The sequence below is a fragment of the Pteropus medius genome, unplaced genomic scaffold (assembly GCF_902729225.1).
Source record: "Pteropus medius unplaced genomic scaffold, Ma_sr-lr_union100, whole genome shotgun sequence".
NCBI lineage: Eukaryota > Metazoa > Chordata > Mammalia > Chiroptera > Pteropodidae > Pteropus > Pteropus medius.
The window spans coordinates 15,262,560-15,280,495 of record NW_024352787.1 but is presented as its reverse complement, the minus strand read 5'-3'; the positions used below and the strand labels follow the sequence as shown (position 1 = coordinate 15,280,495).

Genomic DNA, 17,936 nt, shown 5'->3' with positions numbered 1-17,936 from the left:
CTAGCTGACTACTTTCCTCATTAGCATTTCTGGCACATGCTTTCTTCTCTCCAGTAATGCAACAAGAGTGAAGACAAGTTCTGCTGGAGCCAAAAGGCAACTCAGATTAATGATTAAATGCAGGGATCTTGTTAGGTCAACAATCAAGATGGTTCAGGTGACACAGTGTTATATATCTATTACTTGAATCTAAGCATGTTTTCACCAGGACCGCTGTGCTTTTGGAACTGGTATGGTTAAGAGTTACACTGTGAGCTGCCATTTTTAATCACTGTTTTGTTATTTCCAAGGAGATGTCTCCATTTGTACTACAATAAACATTTGAGTCATAGACTCTAAACCTCAAGAAGTTTAAAGTCTACTTGGAGAGACTAAAAATAAACCTGTGAAAAAAACCTACAATAATGATAATATATCACAGGTTTCCTGTTAGAAACAATCATGGCTCCATGTAAATATTTGCAAGATAAATCTCATTTATATTTTTATAAATTCCATGGGAGTGATGATTACCCCAATTGCTCATTCAATTGAATATTATCTTAATGAGGAATCATGGTCAAGATTGCACTCTACAATAATCATAAAGTAATTTCAATATTGCTTGTTCTTACTTATATTTCTTAAATTTTGAGAAAAGAATATACAGTTCACAGCAATACTCTTAAATTTTATTTATTCTCCTTCGCTCGTGTCCTTTTACCACACAATCCCCCTGGTGTTTTGCCCGCCTAAACTTCTCCATCAACCTGCCTCTGGCTATAGCTCACTCTCATGCTGGTCTTCTTCCCTTCCTCACTTTCTCTACATTTTGCTTTAAAAACTTAAAAGAAGTAATCTTGCCAGAAAGAAGCCTTCTGTCATGGTAGAAGAAGGAACCCAAGCCACCAAATACACAATACACACATACTAATACACAATCTTTTAGCAGACCAGGGTGAAATGTTTGGAATATTCATATATTAATAATTTTTCCTTTAGATATTATCATATGTCATGTAATATCATATATTTTATATTATATATCTTGTGAGTTAATGAACTATAGAAAGAAAATAATGGTTATTAAACTGGGTGCAGTTGGCTAGAGATGTGTTATTAGAAGAGGTTCAGACAGGCACAGTCAGAGCCTAGAGGTGAGATGTATCATAACTATGGAAGGAAACAGACCCGCATTTGTCTGGAACTCAGGTCAAACCTGAGAATTCTGTGAAAGGTCAATGTGCTTAAGTTTTTTTTAGTATAAGAAACTATTACTTTTTTAAGTTTTAAGATAAAGTATAAAAGCGGGTTTGAGGATCTATTCATGTAAGGCAACTTATTCACCTTTAGTAACCTCAGCTGTGGCTTGTGACATGGGATAGAAGATCAGGAAGATGGCTGAGAGTGGCTGTGGTTGCAGGCTGATCATAGTCTCGGCTGCCAGGGACCAACTTAAGGGTGCAGCGGTTCTGACTCAACAGGGCCAATGAGACAATAGGGATGTGGCAGTGGGAGGAGGAGTAGAGATGGAAAAACAAAACATAGGAATAAGGAAATATGCACAGCATGCTGAGCCTCTGTTCACCCAATATGAGAAGCCGAACAATTGTATACAGTCACTTCTTACTGTGTCAAATATCCCATTACATTGGGGGGGTGGGGGCATCAAAATCAATCTTTAGTCCACAGAGATGTCAGTCTCTCAGATTAAATAACAGACCATACATAACGTGACTGAATATTATTACAGAAAACAGCTAGACAGATATGACCAAATCATTCAATTCATATTTGCAGCAATACAGAGAGATAATGCTGGCTTCTGGTTGGATAGATGTCAAATTCTCTCAACGATGTAGTAGCTTTTAATTAATACAAATAAATGGCCAATGCTCTATCAACCCAATCTAAGACTTTTTTGGATTAACCTTCAATTGCCATGTCAGTGAGAAGACATACAGATTCACATGCCTCTCTTAATTCTATAGTGCTGGAGACCTGCTGAGTACAGTACTGGGATTCAGATCTAAAGAAAGCTCGGTGCCTGCCTACATAGGCTTTTGAATTTCAATAGGAGAGACAAATACGTACTTCTTACTGTGCTCTGTCAATAAAGAGGAACACTCAACCTGCTTTGGGTCACAGAATTGATCACCATCTATGGATAAGAGTAGCAGTAGACAGACTTGGCCAGTGGGAAAGAAGGACTGGTGTTGGTGGCTAGGTGGTAGAGGGATCATTCTAAGCATCTGCAAAGGCAGGAAGACTGGAGTAGGTACAAAAGTTCGAGGAGAGAATCTGAAGAGAGGGAAGAGGAAGAAAGATCATCTAGTGTGAAGGGTTAATGATGGCCACAAATTCCTTGACATTTCTCTCATCAAGAGGTGAGTCTATGTTCCCTCCCTTTGGGCCTGGGTGGGCACTGTGACCCTGTGCTAGTTCAATGTTGAAGTGATGCTGTTTCAGCAACTTGGCCCAGACCCTAGGAGACTGGTAGCTTCTACTTCATACTTCTAGAACACTCATTCTTAGAGCCCTGAGACAGCTGTGGCCACATGAGAGGCTACATGGAGAGAGCATGCAGCCAGCCCAGCTGCTATCCATCACAACAGCCTGGGAGACCCCAAGGGAGAGCTGCCAAGTTGAGCTCAGTCACCTCACAGAATTTTGAGAGATTAATGCTGTGCTTGCCTCATCCCATGACTATATTAAAATTGCAACTAAATTATAGAACTGGTTTAAGCTGTTTAGTTTTTGGTCTAGTTGTTATACAGCAATAGTAACCATAACATTAGGGAAATTGAAAGAAAAGGGCCATGGAAGTCAGGAAGGAGAAACTATCAAAGGGGACATCATCAGCACAACCTGGTGTGTGCCAACAGAGGTGTCATAGAAGACACAGTCTAGAATGTATCTGCAGAGAGTTGTCACATGGGGATTGTCATGATGTTTGTCAAAAAAAGAAATCATCAGCAAGTTGATGAGAAAGACTGTAGGGTGACCATTTTATTCCACCTTGCTCAGAATGATCCTGTTTTGACTTTAAAAGTCCCTAGTCCCAGGAAAGCTCTCAGTCCTGGGCACACAGGAATAGTGATGGCACTCTAGAAAATCAATGCTGACATAGGAGAGGCAAAATGTATAAAGCATTTCTCCAGGCAGAGTACCTGTGAGGGTAACTCTGAGGTGGCAGCATAAGAAATCAGGTTGAGATGAGTTTGAACATGTGTACAGACTGAGTGGAATGAGCCATAAAAATTAGAATTCTCATTTATTTAGTACTTACTTATATCCAACTTCTTGGTGAGACTCTTATATCCTTTTATTTTATACTGATCAAAGCACCATGCAAAGGGTTGCCATCTCCATTGTATTTGAGGAAAAAAACTTAGTCTTTGATACATGTGGTAGCTTGTGTGGTAGACAGTGAAGTTAGGATTGCTCAGGCCTATCTGCTTATGTTCATCAACCCCAGGGAAGAGCCTATGGGGATGTTGAAAAAGCATGACATAGAAGGAAGTTTCATGATTTGAGGCCTGTAAGGAGTCAGAAAGAACAGGATGCAGAGAATAGTTAATGACACTAGCCTTTCCAAGAAGCCCTTGGCCCTCTATAGACTGGATGACTGGAAGTGTGGGTTGGGCAGGATGAGGATGGAGAGAAAGAAGGAAGAAATGTATCATATTGACCACTCTGCCATGCCTCTTTTCTTAATAAGAAGGGAAATAAGAAGAAATTGGAAGAATCAGGAGTGATTTTCACCTCTATAAACATGGTAGAGTACAATTAGAACTCTGCAAAAAATAGATCCTCTCCATTTCTCTCAAAGCTATTTTATATATAAAATCAATCTCTTTCACTCAAAATTACAGACATATGGATCTATAAACAACCAGGACTGCTGAGGTCTTCCATATCTCTGCCCCCAGAGAAGACTTCAATAGGATGAGGAAAGCATGTCCATTTAAGTTTCCATGAGACAGAAACACAATTGCTGTGGAGTCCTGTGTTGGGCCAACCCATTTCGTGTCTCCGCCCTTCCTAGCAGTCTCAATGTGGCCTCTTCTTTATATCTTTAGTTATAGGAGTTATGTTCAACTAGTCTTCAGATGGTTCTTCAGATTAATTGTTCTATAATTTAGTTGTAATTTTAATATAGTCATGGGATGAGGCAAGCACAGCATTAATCTACTCTGCCATCTTGACTAATCTCCCATTTTGATGTATTTATGTGTATATGAATCCCATTTGTGTAGAGAGTTATAAAAGTATTACTCTTTACAGAAACTTTTATGAAAAAATCAAAGTAAAAATCACGCATAATTTCAACACTAGATAACATTTTTAAATATTTTGTTTTATTGCTAGTAGCATCTTCCTCTAGAGGGGCTTAATAATTAATCAATTAATTAATTAAGCTAGTGCTCAGACCTCCTGTGCAGGAAGCATGAGACCTAAGAACCTACAGATGGCCCCTGAGCCATCTAGAAGACAGGAAAATAGGGTAAAGGGAAGGGAAGGACCCAAGTTGTCCTTGATCAGACACAGAGAAAGAGGGTACTCAGAGAGAGAATGGAGTCAACTGACCTGTCTAACTTGGGATAAGGATGTGGTAGAGAGGTGCCACCTTTTAAAGCAGAGGACTCTGCTTTCTAGTAAACATGGCTTGATCCACACTGGCAATCTCACCAACCAGTTTAGCAACTCCTCCTCTCTGAATTATTGTCAAGAAGTAGATGCTAGAAGAGTAGTGGGAAGGTGGGATATTCTCTATTTCCACTTCATTTTGAACTTATACTTTTTTTTTTTGACCCACGACCCTTCAGCCAAGTCTATGGCCATGAACAGCTGCAGTGTCCTTGGTGAGGACAGGAACTCACAGAAGTCAGGGAAGTGTGCCTTCCTGGGTACCTGTCTCTGCTCCCATGCACCTATCTGGACCAGTTAAGAAGTAACTCCAAGAATTTCTCACAGGTCAGCAGGTGTCCAGTCAACTCAGTCATCCACTCCAGCTTTGGACAGCCAGGAAAGAGTTCAAATAATATAAAAGTGCATAAAACTCCTGAAAAAATCTAATTAATCCAGATGTCAGGGGCTCATGTATTCCACTTTCTAAAAGTCCAGATTTGTATAGTACCCAAGAATAATGCAAAACCCACAAACACCCACAAAATCTGGAAAATGCAAACAATGCCTTGTGCACTACATCAGCTTCTAATCTAAGCCCTGTTTTCCCCTTTCCAAGCAAAATCATAGTTTGCAGAACCTGATCTGTATTTAGACCCATATTGCTAGTGAGCTGTGTTACCTGAGAGAGAGGACAAACAAAAACTGAAAAGAAAAAGGAAAGATTGTCTTTGTTTCAGCTTCACCAGAATGAGCACCATTCTCTCCTAGGTTGCTCAAGGCCTATAAGCTTAACATCTAAACTAGAAAATTCATTTTATAAGGGAAGAATTGTATCATTATGCCTCCCATATCTTTGGGGGGAAATATAGTTACAAATACTGAATTCTCTACCAGAGAATGACATATTTGAAAAGTTCTTATTTTTACATAAATATTAAAAATTCGAACCTATATAATTCAAAGTTTTTTCATAGGACTTCTTTCCTTATATTTAAAACCTCTTAATCTCTTTCTCTCGTCAGTAGTAACAGTTAGTCCTAACAAAAGAGGCATATTTTACAGTGTGAGTTTTCTATAACAGAGAATATGAATTTCTAGTGAAAACTAAACCTTTAAAGCCTGGCTGATCTTTCAGCAAAGAAAGGATTATTGCAACCTCCTAAATAACCATGGGTTTGAGCTCTGCCCTGATTTACCTCAATAGTGCATTATATCTTAAGCCCCAGTGTTACTCATCAGTTAGATCTTCTGAAATAGCCACGTCATTTATTTGTGGTTCTCACATTGATCCATTTTTAAAGCCAATATTCAAAATCTTCTTTTTAACCATAAACAGTTCATTTTAAAGATCATGCTGAGATTACTTCCCTCCTCCAACCACACACTTTTAAAATTATTGCCTTTCACATATTTGCCTCAATATATCTTTGCACTTCTTGACACCACTAATCCGGAAAAGGTTGGCTAATATCTAAAAAAAAATTCTTATCAGAAAAACCTCTAGAACACCCTCTAGCAGGCTGAGATATGGCTCAAGACATTTATAATCAGCATAGGATATGGATAAGTGTCTCCATCTGGCCCTTCTCCCATGCTTCCTACCTTCTGAAGCTCTTTAATATGACAGTCTATGGCTTTCTGGTTTATGTCCTATCTCAATTCCAGGAGACTGAGTCTTCTACCATCTGACCAGCGAAGACCCCTCCCTCTACTTTAACTAAAATGCAGAGACCTACCCCAGTAATCCAGGATTGGGGACAAAAATATGTGTATAGACAGTACTAGACCTTGTGGTGTCACTGTCACTCCTGTCCTTAGCTTTGAAGGATCTCTTGAAGTTTCTATCTCCAGCTTGCATACCCCAGGGACATTAGAAACATTAAAGATAACTCAGCCAGTTCAACCCAAGAGGGAGGACCACAGAGTGCCAGTAGTTGTGTGATGCTGTTTTCATTTCAGATACTCATTACTTATGCCTTCTGTATCCCATATTAGAAATTTTTCATTTTATTTGCCTTTTCAAAGAACTAAACTTTGGGTTGTTTGATCCTCTATATTTGTTTTCTTTTTAAATTACTTTCTGCTCTTATTTTTTATTTCTATTATTCCCTTCTTTCTACTTTCCTGGGGTTTGATTTGTTGTTCTTCTCTAATTTTTTGATATGGATTCTTACATAATTCATTTTTTAAGTATTCTTCTTTATACATGCATTTAAAATCATAAATTTTCCTTTAGGCAGTATTTGTTTTGCATTGTTTTAGTAAAATTCTAACTGAAGCACAACACACACATAGAAAAGTATACAAATTTCAATTCAGAGCTTATGAATTTTCAGAAAGTAGACACATCCATGCAATCAAATCAAAAAGTAGAGCCTCACTCACATTTTAATCCATTCTGTTTATTTTCCCTTCCTTCTCACACATCTGGTTCTGTCTGGAATCACTTTTCTTCTAAAAGAAAGAGCTCCCTTTTAGTATGTCTTTTAGTGCAGGTCTACTGGTGATAAATTCACTCAGTTTTTGTTTGTCTGAAAATATCACAATTTCACTTTTACTTTTGAATAATGATTTCAAAGATACATAGAATTCTAGGTTAGCCAGTTATTTTCTTCAGGACTTAGGAATGTCATTTTCTTGTCTTCTGTCTTATCAAAATCAACTTGTTAGTCTGTCATTCCTTTGAAGATAATGTATTTTTTTTTTCTCTGATGCCTTTAAGACTTTTCTCTTTGTCTTCAGATTTTAGCAGTTTCACTATTATGTGCTTAGGAGTGATTTATTTTCCATCCTTTGTTCTGTCTCCCTTTAGTCTCTATTGACCCATTGCCCAGTTTTCTAACTCTCTTTCTGCTATATTTAATCCTCTGCTATACCCATGTATTGAGTTCTTAATTTCAACTCTTGTTTTCCAAGAATAAAATACCCATTTGATTTTTTTTTGATTGGTTCTCATTTTCTGGCAAAGTCTACACTTTATATATTTTCTATATATAAATTATAGTTTCTTTGCAGTCTTTGCTTAATGATTTAAATATTTCCATTTCTTCCTTACTTTTTGTAATTTGTTTCTGTCTCTTGCTATACTTGATAATTTTCTAACAATTTCCATAAATTGGATGTGAAATATTGTAGATACTTGATACGAGCATTTTCCTCCAGAGGGGGTTTGAACTTTTCCTAGCTAGGCAATGAGGATGCTGATGGCCTTGTTTCAACACAAGGATGACCTTAATGGAATATAGTTTAGCATGGTTCAGGCTCAGTGTCCCTTCAGCTTGCCCTATTCCTAAGGAACCCTCTCCAAGGCCTTCACAAAGAGCTGAGAATTTTCATCAGGGGCCTTCCCCTTCCACTCTCTCTGCCAGGTGTCTTCAGTACCAAAAGATGTAAAATGTTGGCTATACTTTCCAGATTTCTTCATGACTAGATTTTTAGTCCTTGCCCTGAAGGCTTCAGGATCCAGATGTCTTAGGGGAAGCCAGCTAGAGTAGGTCCTGTATTCTAGCTCCACATAGGTGCCAGCAGCTCTGCTGGTCTGCCACCAGAGAAAAGGGGCTGTAGATTATCAGCTCATCCCACAAGTCTTCTCCTCAGTCTAGAATTTGTAGGCCCTGTTGCTTCTATTGCTCTGTAGTATCTTAAACATTTTGTTTTAAAATCAGTTTATCTAGTTAGAAATAGAAGCATTAATCTGCTACAATTACTCTATCCTAGTAGGAAGAGGAAGTCTCTAATTGCCTTTTAGAAAACATTTTATATGCAATGATCCCAGATATCAGAAACACTGTCTAGAGGGTGGTAGTAACCAGCACTGGAATAGGAAACAAAATATATTTATGGGGTTGGTTTTGAGTTTGGGATTATCCTCTAACACCTGAACTAAGTATTTTCCATAAATAAGTTCTGGGGTCATTTCACATAATGCTTCATTTTGCTGGGTACCATATTTGCAAGCATATATAACATAAGATTTATGCTGCTGTTCTAAATAGAAAATAAGTCAAATAATATATGTTTTTCATGTAAAAAAATAAATTATCACAATTACTTCAAAAAGGTTGCAATTAACCATTTTTCATTCAATTAAATATAATTTAGCTATTAAAGAAACATGACTATAAAGGGGGAAAATTGGCATAGATGACAGAGGCTTTGTCCATCCCTCTTGTAACTAAATCAAAGTTGTGACAGAAACACAGCACAAACAGCAAACAAAGGCACCTGGGATCTAGATGAACAGAAGCACTACAACTAGGGAGAAAAATAAGAAATTACCCAGAAATGGTAGAAGGTAAAATGGTCAAAGATGCAAGGCTGCCTAGTCTCAAGAAGCTGAATGGGACAGAGGCTATAGCAGCAGCAGCCAGCAGCTACAGATGCATCTTAAAGAGGCCATGTTTGCTCGTGGACTTTTGTGGTGAGGGACCTGCTCACTCTGAGTACCAGAGCCTGGTTGACTGCTTGAGGGGGCACTAGGAACTTACATGCAGACACTGAGTTGTCAGAGCAAGGGCCAGAGGTGAGGCTCTCTCCTAGGCAGAAGTGCTGGTGTTATATATTGCTCCTCTGTTGAGCCCTCCCCACTCTGAGTGTGTGAACTCCCCTCTGCCATAGCCAACACGTCATCAAACTGCATAAAAGATGTTGCTCTGCCCAGAGGATTCCCTGAAACTCTACCTCCCTCAACTTGCAGCCCCATCCAACTCACAACCAGGTATGTCCTCAGCAAGTCTGGTGCTCCTTGCTGAGCCAACTCCAAGACTCAGACTGATGGCAACTGACCTTGGTTTCTGGTGTGGCTTCTTAAGGCAACTATATGCACAACGTCTGTGGATCGCTTGCTGAATCTTATAAAGTGGTCCCAGAGGGGTGCAGGCTGGGTTAAACTAGGCCTGCAGCTGAACCCCTCTTAGAACTGTGCCATTGGACACTTACTACACAAAGCCGCACTAATAAGACTGGAAGGCTTAAGAGCTTTGCTTAGTACACAGAAACGGACACAGAAAGGCAGCCAAACTGGGAAGACAAAGAAACAGAAGCCATACAAGAGAACAAAACTGAAATCCAAGAATAATGGAGTCAAGCAATCTAACAAATGCAGAGTTCAAAACACTGCTTATAAAGATGCTCAATGAACTTAAGGGAAGAGTAGATGAACTCAGTGAGAACTTTAACAAAGCGATAACAAACATAAAAAAATAGAAATGGAAATTGTAAAAGGGAATCAGTCAGAAATGAAGAACACATTATTTGAGATGAAAAGTTTATTAGATAGAATAAACAGAGTGAATAAAGAAGTTTATTAGATAGAATAAACAGAGTGAATAAAGAAGATAATCCCAAACTCTATATAAAATCACTTATATAGAGTATAAGGAAGCCAAGTACACTCAATCAGAAAGACAAGAATAAAGAAGCCAATACTATAATAATAATAATTTAAAGAGCCAATGGGACACAATTAAATGTAAAAATATCTGTGTCATAGTGATATCTGAAGGAAAACAAGACATTGAAGAGCTATTTGAAGAAATAATGATCGAAAACTTCCCTCACCTGGTGAAAGAAATAGACATACAACCCCATGAAACTCGGAGTCTCAAGAAAGATGATCCCAAAGAGGCCCACACCAAGACACATCATAATTAAAATGCCACAGGTGAAATACAAAGAGAGAATCTTAAAAGCAGCAAGAGAAAAGCAATTCATTACCTACAAGGGAGCAACCATAAGACCAGCAGCTGATTTTGCAAAAGAAACTCTGCAGGACAGAAGGGCTTAGCACAAAATATTTGATGTGATGAAAATCCAGTATCTACAATCAAGAATACTCTATCCAGCAAAGTAATCATTTAGACTCAAACAACAGATAAAGAGCTTCCCAGACAAAAATAAGCTAAAGGAATTCATCAACACCAAGCCAGTATTACAGGAAATGTTGGAGGGACTTCTTCAAGTAGAAAAAAAAACATGTATCTAAAACAGGAATAAAGATGGGTAATAACTCTATTTCCATCAACAGGTAACACAAATAGAAAAGAATTAAGAGCTCTAACCAAAAGATAGAGTGATTGAATGGATGAGAAAACAAGCCCCCTACATATGCTGCTTACAAGAGACTCACTTCAGATTAAAAGACACACACAGACTAAAAGAAAGGGAATGGAAAAAGAAATTGCCTTTATGGATCTAGAAGGTATTGCATGGAATAAAATAAGTCAGATAGAGCAAGACAAATATCACATGATTTCATGTGCATGTGGAATCTAAAGAACAAAATCAACAACAACAAAAAAAATGAAAATAAACTCATAGATACAGAAAATATTTTAAGGGCTATTAGATGGGAGGGGGCTTGAGAGGTTGGTGAAAAAGGACAAAGAGATTAAGAAGTACAAATGGATAGTTACAAAACAGTCATGGAGATAAAAAGTGTAGTATAAGGAAAATAGTTAAGTGCTGTAATAAATCTGTAAGGGATATTTGATTTAGTGGGATGATCACTGTGAATTATATAGATCTCTAATCACTATGCTGCACAATTGAAACTAATATTGTATGCCAACTATAATTAAAAAAAAACTCATTGAATTGCACAATGTAAATATGAGCAACTAATTGTCTATTATACTTGAATAAAATCAGGAAAAAAACCATGACTATCACAAGGCAATTTTTCTAAGTCAGGCAAATCTCAAATGCGTAAGGATGTGACCATCTTCTCTGTATTCAAATTTTATTACAAGGTTAATATAATCAGTCCATAATACAGCATTCTAAATCACTTCTGAAAACTGTAATCTAAGTAAGATGATATCTTTACCAAATTACATAATTTTGACAAATCAGTATGATATTTTATAATATAATAAGATTTTTTTTGTTAGAATCATCTATTTAATGAGAATTTTACTACAAAAATATCATTTAGTGTCAGATAAAAATACCATGTATTAGGGCAATTTGTAGTAAAACAAAATTTTTTTGGTAAAACAATGTAGTTTTAAAACATGTAATTTTCTTCTTTTCAATGAGTTATTGGATGCAAGTTACTGAAATTAAATGTAACAGGACAAGTGTGTATAAAAGGTGACATCTTCATTTTGGTGTTAGTCCAAAAGCAGGGTCTTATACATAAGAAATTTTAAAACTTTTTAAATGAGATTCAATAGACAATATCAGTTTTAACTGAAAATAACTTTTCCCATGTTAAGTCTTTACACGTTGTGGAATTTTTAATATTACATACCTTGCCAGTGCACACTAATTCAATTTTTTAGGAAGTCCTTCATCCTTCTTGTTTTGTTTTATTTTTGAATTTTTTCAAATTTTTACTTTTTAATTAGAGTTGACATTTAATATTTTCAGATGTGCATTATAGTCATTAGACATTTATGTAATTTATGAATTGACCTCCCCCACTCCATTAGTCTTGTACCCACCTAGTGCTGTACATTGTTGTTACAATATTATTGACTATATTACCTGTGCTGTATTTCACATTCTGGTGACTATTTTGTAATTACCAATTTGCACTTCTTAATCCCTTCACTTTCCTTGTGTTTTGTTAAAAAATCACAGCTTTTCTCTAAGCTCTGTATTTATTAAAATTCACTTAACTCATATTTTTAAAATAAAAAAAAAATGTAGGATAGACTGGGGGACCTAAGATTTTATACTGCTAATGTTGATTATTTCTTTGAAAGTACTGCTCTTGCTATTTCCTCTTACTAAGGCTAAATATTCTTCAGACTCAAAATTTAATTTATCTCATATTTCTTCTTAATTTTTTGAGCATTTGAAGATATTTTACTTTGTATTATTCCTTCTAGACCATTATTGAGACTGACTCTTTCACAGTGATTATAGCTTCTTGAGTTAAAATTGCTTTTCCTTAAGTTGAAATTGATATTGAAGATGTGGTTTAAATTTGTCTCACATCTGTTTTGTGAATGAAATACTAGTAGATTTAAGTTCATTATCTATACAAAATATTATTGCTTCATAGATAGTTTGGTTCTTTCTGTACAAATAAAGGATTTCACGATGGAAGACATTTTGCCACTATGTTGGTCTAATTCAACTCTGATCACACTTTGTTTCTTAAGATTTGGATGTTTCTGCATTGCAGACATTGTAACATACATTGTAACAGATAGCTAAAAACTTGCTATCTTTATGCTACTTATTAGATATTTATTATACTGGAACCTGTTCAATGTCTGGGCAGCAATAGGAGTAATCACCTTATTCTCAGAAATATTTTTACTAGTTGCAGAATTCCATGTTGACAGTTATTTTCTTTCAGCACTTTGAAGCTCTCATTTATTTTTCTTCCATTATTTCTGTTTCTGTTGAAAAGACATCTATCAATCTAATTGTTCCTGTAAAGATAATCTAGCTCTTTGAATATGTGATTTTTCTCTTCTTTTTGAAGTTTTACAGATGTCTGGGTGATGTGTTCTTTTTGGCTTCATGGGACTTTTAGAATCTATAGCTTGATGTCTTTCTTAACTTTTAAAAAATGTTTAGCTTTAGCACCACCATCTGTCTCATCTCCTTTTGGATTCCAACCTACATATATTTTAGTATCTCATCTGTTTCTTACTTCTCTTTTTTATTTTACATTCTTTTTCTCTTCATGCCTCATTCTGGATTTTTTTAATGATCTATGTTCCAGTTCCCTAAATTTTCTCCTGTATTTTGTTTAGTCTACTTTAAACCCATCCACTGAGTACATTATTTCAAAATTGTAGTTTTTCAGATCCAGAATATCTGTTTGGTTCTTTTTTTTTTATAGACTTCATTCTTTGCTGATATTTTCAATCTTGTCTTTTATTTCCTTGAATATTTTAAGTCTATATTCAGTAAAGCTTGTGTCCGATAACTCCAATATCTAGAAGCTCTATGGGTCTGCTTATAATGCCTGATCTTTCTATTTATATTTTTTTACATTGCCTTGTCTCTGCATGGGCCTGGTCAATTTTACTTGAGAACTGGATTTTGTTAACGAAAACTTGTAGAAATAATTTGCGACTTAGAATGATATTATTTTCCTCCTGAGAGGATTTGCCTTTCTTTCTGGGCTATGTCTAGAAATCCAGAATAACATGAATTGAACTTCAAGACTTCAAATGATTTGAAAGGCTAAGGTCATTATATTTCTCAACAGCGTATGTGTTTTGCTGTATAGAATTCCAACTTGAATCATGAGGGATTTACCAGAGTCCTCCTCTTGATTTTTATCTCCTTAGTCCTGCAAGTCTGTCAATTTTTTTTTTTACCTTCCCTGCCTCTCAGCTGCATTTTTGGAATCAACACAGCTCCCCTACCTAGGGGAAAAGCAACTTCAAATTGTGGGCTCATCTTTGAATTTTTTTCTTCTGGATCTTCCCTCAATATTTTCCATTGGGGCATTTACCCCAAAGACTTGAAAACTAATATCCAAAAAAAAGATTTGCGTACTGATATTTATAGCAGCATTATTCACAGTGGCCAGGACATGGAAGCAATCAAAGTGTCCTATGATAGATGATTGGCTAAAGAAGCTGGAATATTGCTCAGCCATAAGAAGAGATTAAATACTGCCATTTGCAACAACATGGATGGACCTTGAAAAATCATACTAAGTGCAATAAGCCAGACAGTAAAAGTTGAAAATCATGATATCACTTTTATGTGGGATATAAACCTAAAAGCAACAAATGAAGAGGACAAACAAACAAACTCATGGACATGAACAAGGGACTAGTGGTTACCAGAAGGGAGGAGAGAGGGTGGAGGGGGAAAATAAAAATATAGAAAAAATAAAATGTTAAAAAAAACCCTTTAAAAATAAAAATTAAAAAAATATTTTCTATTGACTCACTGGGTTTCTGATCTCATCAGGTTAGAATTTCCAGTATTACAGGGAAAAAATTACAGGACTCCTAACTAAATTTACTTTGAGAAAACTAATATATATATATATATATATATATATATATGTATATATATATATATGTGTGTGTGTGTATATATGTATATATGTATATATGTATATATGTATATATGTATATATGTATATATGTATATATGTATATATGTATATATGTATATGTATGTATGTATAAGTCTGTCTCATGATTAGTACATACTTATACTAAAAACTTATTTTATCCCTCTATATTCTGAAGCTCAAATTTAATTGAGTGTTCTGCCCTACTTTAGACAAATTTATCTCCATATTTTTGCAGCTTTTCTAGATGATCTCTGAATAACCTAGCATATCATTACTGGCATGGAAGTTTGCTTTTGCTAGCTGGTCAACAGTTTAGTTATCAAAATTTTTAAAAAAGACGAATCACCAAACAAAAAGTTAGTATGTTTGTTTAAACCCTAGCTGCCATGAACTGCATGTGTGACCTTGTGTAAGTGCCCTTACATTTTAGTCTGATTTTCCTTAGATGTAAAATAAGAATGATAGATGACATTTGTTAAGGCCTTATATGCCAAGCATTGTGTTAAGCACTTTTTAAAAGTAATAATCACCTTACTTCATAGAGATTTTGTGAGGATCAAATTAGAAAATAGTCTGGTACATATAATTGCTAATTAACTGTTAGGACCTATTAACTATTAACTTTTAAATTTAATTATACATTATATTTACACCAGCTCTACTACCATCATTGCATACTGAAGTCTCAAACTCTATAGCAGGCCTACTAATCCCTCAAGAATGAAGAGAAAAAACAACTATTTTCTTGTTTCTTTAGGTGATACTATAAGTGAAGTGAAAAATTATACTTTCTGAATACATGTCCCCAAATAAAAACTATAGTTTCAAACATACATAATTGTAGATGTAGAAACTTTAGTTTTACTCCATTTTGTGAATGAGCTGAGCTGGTCACTTCTGCCAAAATTTGAAAACAAATCACTTGCCAAGCAAAAGTAATCAAAATGTTATAAGGAGTTCTATTTCAAGGCCACCATTAACCTATAAGCCCTTAGGGTGTAAACATCTTCCTTTGGAAGGATGTAGACATCACCCTTTGGTGAGTGGAGCATGGGTTGGATTTCAATCTCCTACTTACCCCATGGTTGGACACTTTTATGTAGGACATGCCTGGACAACTATACAATACAATTTTTTAAATTATAAATGCTGATCTCACTGGCACCTACAGGCAGAGTAACTCACATTCTGAACTACACTGACTCAATGTGGTTACCTAGCTACATGGCTCTCTGCTTTATTCAGAGTTCCTCCGTGATTCCTAACCTACGACATACCTGTCTTTGAGGCTCTGATAGTAGTGGATCTGGGTATGAAAACTAACTAGGGAACAACTGTGAGGTGACTTGGAGAATAAGGAACTAAGTTATATGATTGCTCATCAAGAGCTTAAAAGGTAATCTACAGCTTTACAAATTACTGTAGGCAAAGTAACTCTGGAAAAAAACTAAAAATATTGATATTTCTAACATAAGAACACATCCACTAAAACAGTCAGGCGTATCTAGGCAGTGGGAAGTCTTAACAATTACAGTTTAGTGGATAAAAAAGAATAAATACAATGACTAATTAAAAGTTGATGAAAAATGTTTAATCTCACTAGTAATCAAATAAATTAAAACAAGATACTATTTTTAGCTCATATTTAATTGATAGTGTTCAATGTTAGCAAAGATTCTATGATATAGTCAGAGTTACATTTTCTGGTGGAAGTGTAAAGTGATTATTGAAAAGCAATTTGGCCACAGGATGGGAGAATCCTTAAAATATTCATATCTTCTAAGGATGACTATTGAAATATTTATATCTTCTATTTCAAGAAATATTTTATATCAGTTAAGTTTAAATTTAGCTATATATAACAGAAATCCCAAAATAACAATGACAAAAAAAACATGTTATCTGTAAGAGAGGCTTCAAAATGTAGTACTTTAGCTGGACATTGTCATCCAAAATAAAATTGACATTCTATCATTAAGGAGGAAGGGGAGAATGAATGTTGAATAGGTAACTAACAATTTTTACTCTATTATCCTGGGGAGCAAACTCAAACTTAAAAATAATTTTCAAAAAGTCATTGATCTGTAGAAAAAAGACAAAATTTCCAAAAATAGGAGAATGTTTACAAATTACAAATAAATTCAATTATTTCATAGAACAAGGAATATTATATACAGAGTTTTAAATGATAGTTTAACATGCTTATGCAATAATGTTAATTAAAAAAAATCAAAATGCATTGTTGTATAAAATTTATGCAGGCATGCTTTATTTTATTGCACTTAGCAGATACTGCGTTATTTTGCAAATTGAAGGTTTATGACAACTTTATGTCAAGCAAGTCTATCGGCTTCATTTTTTCCAATAGCATTTGTTCATTTTGCATCTCTGTGTCACATTTTGGTAATTTTTGCATTGTTTCAGAGTGTATTGTTATTATTATATTTGTTATGTTGATCTGTGATCAGTGATTGTTGATGTTACTAGGGAAGACCCTTCACCAGCAAATAAAGATTATGAATCGCTTAAGGTTCATGATGGTTAGCAATTTTTAGCAATAAATTTTTTTAAAATTAAGGTATGTACCTTTTTTAGACATAATGCTATTGCACACTTAATAGACTACTGTATAGTACAAACGTAACTTTTATATGCAATGGAAAACCAAGAAGTTCATATGACTCTATTGTGATATTTGCTTTATTGAAGTGGTCTGGAACAGAACCTGCAATATATTTGAAGTGTGTACTCTCAGTATGCAAAGAACACTCAGAAGATTTTTTTTTTTACTTTTCTTTGTTGTTCACATTTTCCACAATGAATATATTTTACATTTATGTGAATAAATTTGTAGACATTATTTTTAAAAAACATTATAATTGAATTCTGAGAATTTGACAAATTCTTAGATGTGACAAATAGAATTTTAAATTGGAGATTCCTCATATTGTAGCAAACCAAATTAAAGTAAGGGATATAGCCTGGCAAATTTTTCAAATTCAAAGAAAAAGCTCTATAAACTGAATTGGGAAAAGCAGATCATCTTCAAATGAACTAAACTCAGCTTGGCCATAGATATTGTCCTCTACAGAACAAATTGCCAGAAAGTAATGAGACACAGTATTATTATCTAGTTATCCTCATTGTCGTCATTATCACTAACATTTACTGAGCACCTATTAACACTTTTATTTAATTATCCAGCATCTTATAAGGTAGCTGTTATTGCTGATTCCATTTTACACTTAAGGGATAGGGGTTACAGGGAAGTCGACTTGCTCATTGTCTCATAGATTTTCAATAACAGAGCTAAACTTCCAAC

At 35.2% G+C, this 17,936-nt stretch overlaps 1 protein-coding gene across 1 annotated transcript in view; it reads left to right on the top strand.

Annotated features, from left to right (window-relative positions):
• Nucleotides 1–17,936, top strand: part of HECW1 (HECT, C2 and WW domain containing E3 ubiquitin protein ligase 1) — a 469,328-nt gene that overhangs the window by 199,394 nt on the left and 251,998 nt on the right. The gene's annotated exons all lie outside the window — the stretch shown is intronic.